At 43.0% G+C, this 14,432-nt stretch overlaps 1 long non-coding RNA gene across 3 annotated transcripts in view; it reads left to right on the plus strand.

The window, feature by feature from the left end:
• Positions 920-14,432, plus strand: part of LOC110394220 — a 40,440-nt gene continuing 26,927 nt past the window's right edge. For all 3 annotated transcript variants that reach the window (XR_002435458.1, XR_002435456.1, XR_002435457.1), the window contains exon 1: positions 920-1,282. This is a non-coding gene — a long non-coding RNA (uncharacterized LOC110394220). The remainder of the gene's footprint in view (positions 1,283-14,432) is intronic.

Below are 14,432 nucleotides of genomic sequence, written 5' to 3' on the forward strand. Positions count from 1 at the left end.
GAAGCAACTGTTTTCAAAGCAGAGGGGAAAGAAGACATCTAAACTTAGGCGTCTGTGTCCTCAGTTGGATGTCTAAGAAGATACATGATTTTCTAAGCAGAATGAATCCATGTTTCCAGATCCACTGAGACCTCTTCAGTCCTAAGAAAATCATCTCTTAATCCAGGGATTCTGGAAATGCCTGGGGGAGAGGAGGAGATGGCATCTCCTGCAAATGAGATGAGGAATGTGGCTAGGAGAAGCTGTCTAGTTCAGGTCAAAACCACAGCATGGATTATGACTAAGATGACTCCTGTTGAGGCAAGTGGCTGAGAACACAGTGGAAATCACTGCCTGTCACGATTTCCTGTGCTAGTTGTCTGTTTCCCAAGGCCTTCACTAAAAGACAGTGGTTTACAGCACATTCTGCTGCACTGGCACTGCAACCTTGTTCCTCTTCCCACTCCACCAGGTGCACAAGGAACAGATCGTGTCAGCATAACCATTTAACAGAAATGCCAAAGAGAAATGGCTTTGCCTAACTTATGTAGAACGAGAGGGCCTGCTGAGAGCTCAGGTGAACCCAGATTGATCCCATCTGCAAATAACAAGGATGGCATGGGAAATGGGTACTCTTGTTGCTTAGCCTGCCCTTTGACTAGAACACTGCAATCTACAGCAGTATCAACCTGGTACCTTTTACCCCTGCTGACCGCTCACATTCACCAAGATATATATGCTTATTACTAAACACTTATTGGTCTATCCGTGTGCTTTCAGTTTGGCATAATTTCCTCAAATGCAATGCTCACTACAAATATACAGTAGGAGAGAAAAGATCTGGACCAGTATAAACCCAGGAGGCAAACTGATGCACACTAATCCTAGCCTTCATGTTTCCTCTTCCCTACTAAAAAGTTATTGAAAGCACAGGGTTCAATAAGTTGCCTGTGACCCACACATTGCTCAATATTTCACTCTGAGATCATGTCCACAAAATGAGCATGAAGGGAAAAAAAATAGAGAAATAAAAGGAGAGGAATTCTACAACCTCCTGCATTCATCCAAATCTTTGTCAGCATCTCCAAAGCAAAGAGGTTGTTAAACAGGGATCTAAACTGCTAGTAAATGGAGTTGGAGGAAAATTGAGGATCGTCAGTCCCACCTTTGGACAATGTTCTGCAGGCTTCTGTGGTAGTATGGAGAGTTCAGGAGAAATGTCTGAGAAGCTAAAGAAGAGGGAAACCACAGCCTATTCAGTGAGCCAGTGGAAGGATTTATTACTCCATTGTATATGCTGCTTGTAAGTAGTCCATCTTTCTCTCTGTCTGTTTATTTGTCTCTTTTACTGTCCCTAATGAACAATCCTAATGCTATTAAGTCTAAATTACATACACTTTATGTTTCTAACATTCGTTCTGCTGATCTCCCCTCTTTCTGCTACTTTTGACTGCTGAGATGCATTTGACCTGCTGTTGGGAGGAGATACAGCTGCTAACTGCATTCTACACTCCAACTGTTTCCACTGATTGGTATAACTCCACTAACGTCAGTGAAATAGCACTCATATCAAGCTGGCATTACATCCTTTAGAATAAGGACTATAAACTGTGGACATTTTGGAGTTTTGCAATTAATTGAAAATCCACCACCTAGGTTTTTCCATGCTGCTTTTGAAATCAGCCAGAAATGTTAGGCATTACATGGGCATAATTTCTTGGGCAGATGGAAAACTGTCTGTAGAAGCATTTGTCACAGTTCTGCAGGCAAATATACATTTCAGTATACAGCCAGGCTTTCTGGCTCTCAAAAGCTGATACCTATGTCATCTTTGCACCAAGACAGGAAAGAGGAATCTGAGAAAGCACGTTCCTTGAGCTTCTCTGGATGCTCAAAAACTGATGGGAATGTTACCGTGACAAGAGACACTTTATGGAGCCAGCAGTAAACTATCTACAAGTTTCTTCAAAGTCAGCAGGACCCCGCAGGGCAGTGTCTGTCACTTCCTGCATCACGGCTGTCTTGCTTCCCTCAGTTTTATGGGTTTTAATCCATTTCCATCACTTATCCTATTTTATGGTTGTAACTGATAAGATAAATTAGGCTCTTATTTGGAAGTGTCAGAGTTTAGAGAGCACACGGCTGTCAACTGGAGCACAGTGCTCTGAAGGCTTGTCCACTTCATGACCTCATGCAGCATAAAACAGAAATTAAAATTATTTTAGGACTAGAAAACACACATGCATCCCCCTCAGACATTCCTCTGGGAACTTTTGTGAGATCAGAGTGATTATTTTCTGCTCAGCATCCCGCTCCCCACTGTGCTTGCTCGCTGTGCCCTGAGTGCATATCGGCAGCACATGTGCAGGCACACAGAAATGTGGAAAGGGGCAGGTAATTAGCCTTTCTGGAGGGGACATGCCTTTCTCCTGAGAGCAGAATGAGAGAGGTCAGAGGGCTGGAGGCAAGCAGATGTGAGCGATTGAGGAGGGACGCTTGCAGACAGGACACAAGGTTCTGCTACCTGCTTCATCTGAGGATCCTCAAAGCACCTGGGGAGCACAATATCGAAATTCCAAAGGTAGATCAATTGAGCTTTCATCAACGGAGAACTTTTCAGATCAGCTAGATCATCTCAAGGTCTCGTTGGGATGAGATTTCTGTTGTTTGTGCCATTTAACTCTACTCCTGCCCATTACAATGTGGCCCTCCCCAGGACATTTTGTCAGGACTTGGGAGTTCAGGAGCTTGAATGGGGTGAAGGATAATTGGGCACTTCCAGGGCAAGCCGAGAGCCAACTCAGAGCAATTCCAAGAGCACTCAGCCCACGCTGCAGCCTTGTCATGCAGAGATGGTCCCGAACGACAGTCAATGTTTTATTTTTTCCCCAAGCCCACTCACCCATTCCTAATTAAAACGATAAGCTGAGGACAGTAGCTCTCTTTATAACATGACCATTCCTTTCCCTTTTCCCCCACAGGGTTAGCGCTTGTGCTGACTGTTGAAAAATCAGTCATTAACAGCCAGGAAATGACTTTGCCATCAATCAGAATATTGCTCAGCCGTGTTTCAGCCGTTTTCCCTTTCTCTGCGTAATTATTCTCATCCTCTGCTGATTACAGTTTATAATAGCTATAATTCTCTCAAAATCAATCATTACTTGACTTAGCCATGGGGTTACCAGTAGAAACATGAAGGAACACAGATATCCTGTACTGTTTTTTAATTATTATTATTTAAAAACACACAAGCTTTTAGGTAGGTCATATTTAACATTCCTCCTGGCAGTATTAAGCAGCAATTATTTTTTTTTAATTTTGTTTTAAATCATGAAGTGTTTGATTACAAGGCTATTCCAGCCTTGCCAGGTGTTTTGATGACATGTTACAAGCATGTTATTTGGAGGTGAAATCTCAGCGGTTGTCCTAAATTAAACTGCTGTAAAAGGACAAATATCTCTTGTTTGCCAACAGGGACACCACAGTCAAAGTACAACCCAAGTACCTGATTTTTACATTAGGATTATATGTTAACGCAGTTAAATCAAGGGTTGCCTTGCTCTTCTGAAAGGCAAATTTTGAGTGCACCAAATTAAAAGCAACACTTGGATTTAAAAATCGCATTTTTCCTGAACAGCATGGAAATTTGTAGCCTACCACACACAATCGTATTCCTCCTACAGCTGAACAATGGCTTTCTGTTATTTCACTTGTACCATGAGTTAACTCGACACCGTTTTGCCTCTAATAATTTTCTCTCATCCACATATTCGGTTAGTTTCCTTTACTGATTATGTGGATCTCTCATGCAGAAAAAGGAAATATTTTAAAATTAAAGGAAATAATTATACAAAATAACCAAAAGTGGAAGCTGCATTGAAGAGCAGATGTAGAGTCTCACTTGAATTTTAAGTTAAAATAAATATTTAAACTATTAATAACATTTAATATGTAATTTAAAATAGACCCTTTTTTAAATTTGGGTACGGAAAATTAGTTTATGAGATTATAGCATTTGATAGGGAACTAAGAACTAAGTTAAATGTTTTGAGTGTTTTAAGCCTCCTCTTTCTAAGGGTATGATATGAAAATGCACAAAAGGAAGCCATTTCTCCATAGAAAAGTAACAGGTTCCGTGATCCTGTAATTCCATATCTATTTTTATTTAAAACCTATTCAGATTTTTTTTTTTTTTGTGAACTATTTACATACCAGTTTCCACATGTAATGCCCATGTCATACATCTGGCTCCTCTATGTTTACCAGCATGCAGTGAGCACTAAATTATTGTTAATTTTGACCTCATGAACATGGAATCTACATGTTCTGCTTTCAAGGGCCAATCCGGGAGAACACTCACAGTCATTAACATGCAAATATGACATACACATAAATTGTGCCCCGTACAGCTATCTGCACTAAAGAGATCAACTTAATTGGTTCATCAAAATAGAGTAAATGCATTAGTGGAGATAGTTTGCTATTTTCACATACCGAAACATACAGCAAATTCCAATATGAAATAGCTATACTGGCATCAGAGTTCCCCTGCATTGCCTTAGATTGTTATGTAAGATCTACAGCAGATTTGGAATGTGTATTAAATGAAAGAAAGTGGGAATCACTGCTGAGGTCCCATTTTATCCACCCTTACTTTATAATTGTATGCTCTTGCGTTTCACTAAAATCCACAACTCCTATCAACTGCTCCAGATACAGGTGCAGCAGGGAAAGGTCAGTTTGAGAAGATTTTGTCAAAAAAGATTAAAGGGCCATTTCTCTTCAGCAGGTAGCATGAACTCAGGCCTAGCCTTGAGTAAAAAGTCACTTGAACTGCATAGGCCAGCCACAAAGCCTAGTAAAATTCATTTTATCAGTTTGATCCAAAATCTGGACCAGCCTTATAGATTTCCTACTGGCAACTCTCAGAGCGGGAGAGAGCGGTGTCCAGTGAGCCCTGCCTCTTGCAAGGAGCTCTGACACAACCCAGGGGTCTTTCGGCCATGTGAGAAATGGTTCATAGGCTCAGGGCCCCAGAGGCCGTTATTTCAAAATAGCGCAGCCATCATGCAGCCACACAGAGCACCTCCTGCTGTATCTGTGCCTTTCAAGAAACAAAGCTGTGTTGTGAACTATTGGAGATGTTAATAGCTTTCTTCCCTCTAGAGATTTGCTCCTGCTTTGGCCCCAAATATTTCAAAATAGCTGAAGCTGGCAGTAAGAGCCATGGGAAGAAAAAAGTGATGCATGTTAATTTCTGGTTTAGACATGATGGGAATTTCATTCTCTTCATTAAAATTCTCCAGAGACAAAGGGATGTTCCTCTGATTCATGAACTATACCTTGTAATGCTCCTCTGTGAGATATCATATATGCAGCCTGATGTCTTTAAGCAGTTTTGCTGTCCTCTCCTTCAAAATACTCCAGTTATCACTCTCCTGATACATAATGCATTCTCTTTCCAATTATATGGTTGTAATTCAGGAATTACTGGCCCTGTTTTTAATTTCCTATAACAAGAATAAAGTTATCAAAAATGGCAGGGCCATGTTTACTCCAAGTCCAAATGGAGAGACGCAGTGAAAGGTTTGCAGAGGAACTTGCCAGTGGTAAATAGAAAAACAAAAGGCAAAGGCAAAGCTGAATTCAGAGTGACTTGGGAGCAGATTGAGGGGAAAGAAGAGTAGAACAGATAATCTGATCTAGTCCTTAAGAAATGCCTGAGGAGGACAGATAGAAGGGCTCTATTGCTGGGTAACCAGATGAGTTGTTAAATGCCTATTAAAAATACCCCATCTATGGAAAGCTATGATGTTTTGCCACTAAGAAACAAGCTATATATGTTTGTGCTATTTTTGCTTAGACAAAGAGTGGAAAACTTGTGTTTAAAAGAAGTAAAAATAAAATCCTCATTACATTGCCCTGTGTGGTCTTTCCTTAACCTGCTTAATCAACTTAGACCATAGCAACTGCTTTCCAAACATGAAAACAGAGCTCTTAGTTATCCAGATATGGAGGAGACAAAGGCATTGAGGATTCAGAAAAACAAGCTCGAAAGATTAATATTCCTTCCTACCCTGCAAAGAGTATTTTTATTCTGCTGTGATTTCAAAGATAAATATGGTAGACAAATATGGAGTACTTTTTCCACTGAGGAGCCATTTCAGGAGTACTGCATTCCCTCTGCCATGAAATTCACTTCTCAAAATGTGATCAGAAAAACACTGGAACGGCATGAAGCAGGAATCAGAAAGAGATGAAAATCAGGAAAAAAGTCATTCTTTGCTGAAAAGGTAGCATACCACAAGTGCAAGTAGATGACCTACAGACTAGCTTCTTGACTTTACCAACCTGAAACCAAGCAACATTCATCCAAGCAAAATAATGAGACTGGAAGTCTACATGGAATGAAGGTCGACACAAAAGTGCTTCATAGCACACGAATGCAAGGAATGCTTAAAATCTACCAGGGGAGATACTGGGTCAATTGAATAGATATGACAGTAAATGAGAGTGCCATAATGACAGCTCTCAAGTGTACATGAATGAAGTTTGAGTTCAGATGTTTACTTCCCTTGTCTGATCAATTACCAGATATTTTACAACAAATCACCAGCAGATGAGCGAAGTTCTGCTGTTTGTTTCTGATGGCCATTCACATGTTTGTACTTTAAGGAGCATGTTCCATAATACCAACCCAGCTGCTGCGAGCATGGTGTCATGCCCACGCTCCCCAGTCTTTCCAGGGAAAGAGATCTGCTGAAGAAACCACGCATGTACTTAGAAGTCACCAAGAGTCTTCCAAAGAGCAGTACGGAGACTTATCTCTGGACCATACATTCACTAGGGAAGGAGCACGCTGTTTGTGGAACAGCAGGACAAGTGTGATCAGTAATATTAAGTTTGCACCAGACAGGACTGATAAATGTAAACTCTATTTCATTGCTAGGCTGAAGGAAGAGCAATGCTCAGCAGACAGGGGGTTCAGCATTGTTCAAATCAGCATGCAATCACAGCCCCACAATAACCTCATTGATTCATGTTGTGCAACATCACCGGGGAATTTCTTTCCCCATTTTCTTGCTTGCTACAAGACATTGTTCAACCTAGATGAGCATGACCTAGGTGTGACTTAATACAAAGAATAACCAAATACACCTCTCAGTCCACCACTCTTTTTCACCACCTCCACTGTCACTGTATACTTTGTATTTTTTTAAAAATACACACTGCACTGAGATTCAAAATGCCACGGTGAACCTTGCTTTGATGAACTCCATCAGTCCTGGGAGAAAACTGACTCCTTTAGCCTTTCCAGAATGAGGAGCCATGCTGAGAACCTGAGAAGACGAGCCGAGGATCCTGGTTATCAGTGTACTGAGCTGTCATCATACAGAGTGGTATCACTGAATGATAGGGAAAGCCTGTGAAAACAGATAGAGTTTCCCTAAAAACTCTACCTAAAGAAAATACAAATCAGTGGTAGCAATCACACCACATTATTTCTCAGGTCACCTATTTAAAATCACTTTTTTTTCCACCTACCCTAGGGTGCCACATATGTTTTCAAGTCTAGCCATAGAGTGAGGGTGTTTTCGTGCCAAGTATTAAAGACCACACAGAAGAAGCTGCAATTAATGGCATCTCAGTGTTCTGCATTGCTGATCTACTTAACAATCCATTTTCTAGGACATTTTAAAAGTTGTTTAGCTGACTGCCAAAAATGAGGATCATTAAAAATAGATTCGCAGCTGTTCAGGAAAGCTGAGATATAATTTTGTCTTCATTATGCCTTATTGCAGATGTTATTGATTTAGTCTCACTGCATTTCGGTGGGCAATATCAATTCACGCTCTCTTTGACTTTGGAAACCGGGAATTCCATTTATTCTTATTTTTAGAGCTCACAGTATAGAAGAAGGAAAAATAATCACAAAGTAAATTTAGGAGAGAGCCTCTTTGTGTGGCAGCACCATTGTGCAGGTGATTGGAACTGATAAGCTTGTCAAATCATCCCAAGACAGTAAGCCTGAGATCGCAGCAGTGTGTACAAAACATGCCCTGAAACTAGTGCATGAATCTTATATGAGAATGGCTTACAGCTTTAGATCCAATACTACAGAACATTGACGACAAAGAAAAGCGTGCATGTGATCATATGCTGTCTTCATGATATTACTGCATGATGCTTTATATTACATGATACATTTTCTCATTATTATTTAATTATTTTCATTAAAATCTGGCACCATTCAGAATAATAATTTACAGTGAAATACCCCTAGGTGTAGAATATCTTGAAGAAAGATCATTTTCTTCTCCTAGGAACATTCATTGTGAGTTTTCACATGCAGCTGCAGAAATTGGGTCTGTGCACATAGAAGTGAATATATTTGTTTGTATGTATACATAGGAAGAAATGCTATTCTTTATGGCATATATGAAGATTCAAGTCACATTTGACCAGCTTAGCCAGCAGCAGAAAACGACATTTCCTGGTATTTGTTCACTGATGTGGGAAGCCTTCAAAAGTCTCCATGAGAAACTGCGTAAACAATTCCTGGAAGTTCATATAGAATGCATATGCAACAAGCGCTTAAGCCAGTGAGTAAAAAAAAATAGCAATAATAGCATAACTATTGAATTTTGTATTAAATAAACCTCTCAGTCACTCCACAAGCATCGCACATACAGTGTTTTGATGGCATAACACTGTTAATGTTGTCCTTTCAGATAGAGAACAATCTGCAAACAACCTTCTCTGTCCAAAAATTTACACTGAACAGTTGCGCATCTTAACACCCTCACACTGACTTGGGTGAGACCTTCTCACTCAGCCAGGCTTTAATGCTTTGTAGCCATTTTCAATGGAGTGAAAGACAACTATTTCAGCAGCTCTCCTCTTTGTTGTGCTGAAGAGGACCTACACACGACCAGCGTGTGGGTTGGGAGAGCAGCTGTGGCATTGTTAGCCAGCACTCTCTTCCCACATACAGTACTACCCCAGGATGAATGAACCCACCACAGACTATTGTCACCCATGGCATTTCTAAGTGGCTCTTTGTCTGCTTCCATCGCTTAATCCAGCAGGCTTCCAAGGCTAGAGTTAACTCTGCACATTGCCGATTTTCACCTTAGGAGCACTAATCTCTGAAGCCAGGGTGTGGGACAATCTTGCTGCTTTGCTCGAGTACAGATAGTTCTGCAGGGAAGGAAAGGAATAGACATTTTGTGGCAAAGAACACCTGGTTTTGGTAATACCACAAAACATCATTTTTCTTCAGAATTGTTGAGAATGCTTAACATTTTGCAACCTCCAGAAAGACTGGGAAATGTAAATCCCACACTTGTATTGGCAAGCCTTAGAACTGTAGTGTATCTATATGCATGGGTAACTGCACACAAACGCAAGTAAAGAAATTCACAGATTGTCTCAGAGTGTCTTAAAAGGAAACCAACTCTTTACAGACCACTATACGTCTCACACCCACAGAAGGACCTCTCTACAAAAAGACTTCACACACTGAAGCCTGAAGGAGAGCATCTCAGAAGAACAGAGCTGAATGAACCCTTGCGGCACTGAGCCCTGTGTTACTAATGAGACCAGTACTCTGAACCCCATGCTTAGCTGATTTAATTTCTCATCCAGCTGAGCAGAGTACACATGCTGAACTTAAAGCATCTGAGTCTTGAAGACGAAAAGGAACGATTCATGTGCTTAGATTTATGTGCTTTGCTGCCACAAGCTTTGACCAGTCAGTCTGCTTTAGGGGTACATATGGCTTCAGGTGATGCAGTGAGCTGAAATAACTTCACTCTGGCCAAAAGAGAATTGTACTTTTCTTCCTACACTGCCCCCGTTCTTGGCACATACTCCCATCACTTGCCATGCACTGACACTGATGTTCATGGGACCAAAACCTGCAAAACAGAGGGCTGGAATGACATGGCCAGGGAAAGAAGAAAAAGCAGGCTGGAATGGATAGAAATGCAGACGGGTTCCTTCTCTTCCACTGGATTTGGCTGTCCTTTGAACTGGTGCCAATGTATGACTATCACCAAAAATACATGGAGAGAACGGAATATCAGAGCATCAGCACTTCCAAATTTTTTTCAACTAAATATACGAAATCTGAGCAAACCCCCACATCTTTACAGAAGAAACTCTTGTGTTTCAGCCAAGACATATAAATACATAACAGAGAAGAGATGTATAGAGTTATACAGTGTTTGCAGGAGCATAAATCCTTTTGGGCAGCACAGCCTGATTCTCTGTACTTTGGCAAGAAACCTCAGCTGGCCCAAAGAAGTGGACATGTTCCTTGCTTGTTGGCTGACACAAAAAGGATCAAACCAGTAGTAAAAAACACAAGCTGTTACTGCCTAAACTCATAGCTCTAGGTTGCAACACATCTCTACTGCAGATCAGTGGGCTGCTGAGTGGTGTCCTGTTGGTCCTTGCTATGTGTCACCATTCTAAGTCTCAACGGATAGCAGTAAAGGGCTGTACTCATCATTTCTAGCTCTGGATTTGCTCTATAAATCTGTGTGTGTCGGCCATCTAGACCTATTATTTTCTGCCTTCTTGGTTTGTCTCTCACAATTACGCTAAGCCTGTAGACACCATCAGTGATACTGCAGTTTGGGCTGTGGCCATTGTCACGATTAGGTCTTTTTCTGGTGGAGTAAGTATGGACACGCCACATAGGAGGAGACTCTCTGAAGTTTAGACAACTGCAGTGTAAGTGTGTACAGATGAACATGGTCCTTGCAGATCCTTGAACAGCTGGTGGAGAAGAAGTCATTTAAAAGCACATCTAGTTTGCTTGGAGAACTACTTTAAGATCAAGAAAATAATAACCTATAGTTCACTGACAATACTGACTACATTTTCATTTACTGAAATGGAAGCCCACTGTCTGGATGTGGAGTTCAGTGAGATGATCCGTACCACGACATCAGCTCTGAAATTGCTTAGCACTTCTAAAAAAAACAATTCAACTTCTGTTCTCCTCCCTCAGCAGATAGGATTCATCTGCTGCTGCATTTGCAGCTGATGATAATTCCAGTCCAAAAGTACTTTGAATTTTACTGCCTCCAGTACCCTGTTGAGTTCAATGTCTGATTTGACTGTCTAGCACTACCTTTGAGAAAGGCTTTTAGGTATGTTGACAGACTACACCTTTCATTGCATAAAAGATTTGTGAAGGCTCAGTGGAGACAATGGGCAATGTTACTTCCTCTCACTGCAGTCTAATGTCAGGTGGTGACATGAGTGCACTCAGCCATGGCTTATTCACCAAGCTGCTTATTCTAGGAAGGCACATTTCACTTATGGTCAAAGGTGAACTGGCAAAAATGTTCCCATCAAAGAAGCACAAGGAGTGGCTTATTCTCTGCCTATATATTTCCCCTTTCTGTATACATGTAATGTCTGCTTACAAATGCTGTCGGCTAATGGCTTGATAGCAGTAATATTGCTTCCCTAGTGCCACCCTTTACCTCCCATTGCTCCAAGGAGTACCAACATTTTATGATATATGCCTGGTTTATGATACCTTTATGCTTTCAGACACGCACCTGGGGCCTCTGACTAATGCCACCATGTGGCTGCTGCCCTGCGGCATTGCAGTACTGTGCTGCTGCATGTGCAGAGCATCTGGACATTTCCACAGAATGAGGCACTTCTTGAGGAAATCTTTGTATCTCAGAGGGAGAACAGCGCACAGCAGAGCTTGCCAGAGTCCAGAGGAGCTGGCCTCAACCTCCTCTGCTGTGTGCAGTCTATGGTTTGTCTCACATCCCTTAGCAGCAGCCATGGAATGGTATGACGAGCCCAGTTTGGCTCTTATTTGGTTTCCTTAACTCCTGGTATGTGAACTTCATCTGTGACAGACACCTGATGGGTCCTGCTCATGGCTAGGACCAGCCAGGGGTACAGCAGGTCTACATGTGACCAGTCAGGGGATATATTTCATTGTTGTGCTTTGTGAATCAGGACGAGTCCACTCAGCCTGTAAAAAGGTGCTGGCGCTGCAATAAATGTTGGGCAGTGCTCTCCTAATACCTGGGCCAAATCCTTCATCCCGCCAGAGCTTTACCTACACTGATATCTCTTCCTCATTTGCAAACGTATTTGCTTGCCTCATGTGATGTAATTAAAGCAGCGCTTCATTCCCGGCACACAAACCCACGCTCTTAAAGTCAGAGTGACAGCACCTCCTGCTTCACACGGAGCGGCCCGGCGGGAGGCGGCGGCGGGGCGGTGCTGCCACCTGGTGGCTGATGCGGAGCACCTGGCTGAGACGATGGGGACAGCGCCCCCCGGTGGCGGCGCGGCGCGGCATGGCACGGCCCGGCGCAGGGTGGCGCGGCGCGCGGCTCTGTGTTTTTCATTTCGCCTCCGTGTTCTGTCTTCCTTTGCGTTTTTCTCCTGCAGCGCTGCGTGGGAAGCGCAGCGACGGCTGTAGGAGGCCCAGCCACGCCGCAGCGTCTTTACGGAACCCCGGAAACCAGTCCAGTACTTTTTCCTTAGTTACATTCAGGTAGACCATCTGCTTTGAAACACAGTTATTATCTCTAGCTGAAATTCTGTTAGGAAACAGCTTACCTCAAAAGCTGACGAGCAGTGACAACCCCTATTACATATGTATTACAGCACCTGTGGTAACATTGCCCAGTAAATCTGCATGGGCAAGATAGAACCACTGAGGGTCAGGGTAACTGATCAGGAGTTAACGCTTAAAAAAATGAAGCCTGGCTCGGGCCTCAGGCCAACCGATGTTCCAAACCTTTTATTATTTTTGCAAATGTAATCCCAATAATTTCATCAGCATGGGAAGAAAGCTCCATTTGGTTCCCCTCCCCACCAGGAGGCTTCTTGCGTGGGCTGGAATTAATAAATACATCATAAACCTCGCCTTCCCCTTTCCTCCTCGCTCCCCAGATCCCTTGGCCTTTGGGGATAGCATTTATCAAGTAAGGGTCTCAAAAAGCTTTGCGAAGGTGGGCAGGTGAATTATGACCTCCCTTGCCTGCAGACAAAGTTACAGATCTAGCAGGGAGCCTCATCGGAGATTGGAGGGGTGGAATTTGTCATCCTGAGCTTCCCACGGGGAAGCAGTGTCTCCATTGTGCAGATAGGGAAATGGAGGATGGGAGTGACTTAACCAGAATCACAGCAGCATCCCATGGCTGGGCTGGGAACTGATCTCTGGCCGCCAGAGTAAGATAAATAAGGAAAAGGGGAAAAGAAAACCCAAGTAGTTTTTAGTGGCAAAAAAGCACTGGGTTCCTTGGGGCCTCCTTCAAATAGAATAGGACTCTGCCTCTTTCCAAAAACATCAGTTGAAAATGCTGGTGTTCTTGTTTCACTGGAAAGAGACTTGTGGACAGGACTTGCTCTCTAAACCACAGTGAAAAACACACAAACACACAAAAACACACAAGGAAAACAAAACCAACCCCAAGTTTGCCTGGCAAGAGAAGCATGGACCCAGATCTCAACCACATGGCACGTGGAATGTTGTGTAGACAGTCGTATCTTTGCAATTTCCTGCATGTTTGGGTACAGTCAGCAAAAGTACGGATGACCTTACCTGCGTGTGTGGCTGACTCCACTGGGGTTGTTTGACTGAATGTCCCTGAAGAACATGGGCATGGAGGAAGATGCAGCCATAGGGCAGTAGAGCACAACACCAGGTCCGGCCCTCACCTCTCTAATGCTAAACCCCACTTAACTTAAGTGTTCTGCACGTGCAGCTGAAGGTAGAAAAGTCCTCCCCTAATCCACAGTAGCAGGCAGCGGGACCTTCTGCAGATGTCTCATGTCGCTCCACAGTTTTGTAGAATCATAGGATCATTAAGGTTGGAAAAGACCACCAAGATCATCTAGTCCAACCATCACCACATCACCACTATGCCCAATAAACCAGGGCCCTCACAAAGGCCGTTGCACGAAGACTGCTGTACAAATGCCATTGTGGGCTGAGTGAGTGTGTGGGCAGGGCTGATGGCATAAGGCTCCTCTAGGAGCCTGGAGGCAGTGGCATTTCCAGCAGAGCTGGAGAGCTGTCGCTAGCCAGGACAAGTGTCAGCCGCTGCAGTGGAAGGCAAAACAGCTGCCAGATGGGACAGCATGTCACTGAGGACATTGTGAAAGGCAGCAAAGAGCCTCTTCCTTACAAACTACAGGGTGTTTTTAAAAGTTCGGGCTGCTCCAGCTGCTGCAGCTGGGAGGGGCCTTGCCCTTGATCAGACTTGTGACATGCAGTTCTCCGGACACTGTGGCAGTGCCTCCACAAATCCCCATTCTGCTCCCCTTTGCCTCCAGCTTACTGATTTGGAAAGGCTGTCACAAGCTTCTTTCTTTCTTTCTTTCTTTCTTTCTTTCTTTCTTTCTTTCTTTCTTTCTTTCTTTCTTCCTTCCTTCCTTCCTTCCTTCCTTCCTTCCTT

This window comes from Numida meleagris, chromosome 2, assembly GCF_002078875.1.
Source record: "Numida meleagris isolate 19003 breed g44 Domestic line chromosome 2, NumMel1.0, whole genome shotgun sequence".
In the NCBI taxonomy this organism is placed as follows: Eukaryota; Metazoa; Chordata; class Aves; order Galliformes; family Numididae; genus Numida; species Numida meleagris.